We start from the raw sequence: 1,925 nt of genomic DNA, 5'->3' as shown, positions 1-1,925 counted from the left end.
CATTGTAATAAATTATGATAAATGCTGCTTTGATGTTTGAGATTAACTATTTGAAACTTTATTTTAAAATTGATGCTCTAATAAGAAGTACAACAAAACAAACAATAAATACATTATATACATACAAGATACAGCAGTAGTTAGTTACAGTTTAATTCTTGATCATGGTGTTACAAATATTAACATATTAAATATATGTACGAAATGGTTTATATGTTTTATAGCTATTCTTGTTACAATAATATTTTGTAGAAGTTACATATTGTTTTACATCCTTGGTCTGGATCCTCCAGATCACATACATTTTAGGCCTATTTCCAAATTACCTTTTCTTTCAAAAATTCTTGAGAAGATAGTTTGCAGTCAATTAATGGCCTTTCTGACAGACCACAATATTCTTGAAGTTTTCCAGTCCGGTTTTAAAACTCTACACAGCACAGAATCTGCTCTTTTCAAAGTTTTTAATAATATCTTTTTAGCTACTGACTCTGGTGATTGTGTTATTCTTGTGCTTCTTGATTTAACTGCTGCGTTTGACACTGTGGATCATGAAATTCTGATTTCTCGTTTGGATGGGTGAGCATCAAGGGCATAGCGCTCGAATGGTTCAGGTCCTACTTGGATGGTCGGACATTTTGTGTTAGCTGTGGTGACTTTGAGTCTTCCTCTGCTCCTGTCTTTTGTGGGGTCCCACAGGGCTTAGTTTTAGGCCCTCTTCTTTTTTCTCTTTATTTGCTCCCGCTTGGTTCAATAATCAGGAAGCATGGCATGTCATTTCACTGTTGCACGGACGATAGTCAGATTTATGTGTCTCTTAAAAAGACTGACACTGTCAGATCTCTACTCGAGTGTCTTGTCGATCTAAAGGCCTGGAGGTCTCTTAATTTTTTTAGTTTCAATGAGAAAAAGATTGAAGTGATGTTTTTTGGTGGCACTGCTGGGACCTCTCCTGTTGATTTGGGTGTCCTGGCCCAGTACAGCAAGCCAACCATTACAAACCTAGGGGTTAAAATCGACTCGAAAATCAGATTAGGGCAGTCGTTAAATCAAGTTTTTTCCAATTGAGGCAGCTGGCTAAAATAAAGCCATATTCTTCCGAGGCAACACTTTGAGACAGTAATCCACGCCTTTGTTACCAATCGGCTGGATTACTGTAATGCACTGTATGTGGGGGTTAGTGGGTCTTCTGTTGCTCGTCTGCAGATGGTACAAAATGCTGCAGCGTGTCTTTTAACTGGAGCACGTAAACACAAGCATATTTCTCCAATTTTAGCCTCTCTTCATACCTGCCTGTACATTTTAGGATTCATTTTAAAATTATTTTGTTTTGTTTTAAATCCTTACATGGTTTGGCTCCACCCTATATTTCGGAGCTATTACACCCTTATATACCCACCCGTTCTCTCAGGTCAGCTGATCAGTTGCTCCTGATTGTGCCCAAAACAAAGTGTAAGCTCAGAGGGGATCGTGCCTTTATTTTTGTTAATTTTATGTGTATTTATATTTCTGTACAGCACTTTGGTCTACTTTGGTTGTTTTAAAGTGCTTTATAAATAAAGTTTGATTGATTGATGATTGATCCTTCACAAATACATGTATTTTAGTTTGTTTGGAGAGAAAAGCTGCATTTGTGGAAGGGAAATTTGGCCAACAGAATTAAAAGATTCATCATACATATTTTGTTGTCATCTATTTAGCAGACTCTTGTGAACAAAAATAATGAACTTTAAATGTAACCTCAGTTGTGCGCAGATCTGCGCTGACCACCAATGGGATCGGTGTAATTCTGCAGCTCTGAACAGATCTACGGAAGCCTGCGCTACAAGAACGCGACCGAGGATCTTTAAAATGTTCAGTGTGGTGTTTTGTCCTGTGCGACAGCCTGTAGTTATGTGACCTTTGAACCGTGTATTCTGATTAGCTAC

Source organism: Amia ocellicauda, chromosome 8, assembly GCF_036373705.1.
Source record: "Amia ocellicauda isolate fAmiCal2 chromosome 8, fAmiCal2.hap1, whole genome shotgun sequence".
NCBI lineage: Eukaryota > Metazoa > Chordata > Actinopteri > Amiiformes > Amiidae > Amia > Amia ocellicauda.
Note: the sequence above shows the minus strand (reverse complement) of the source record.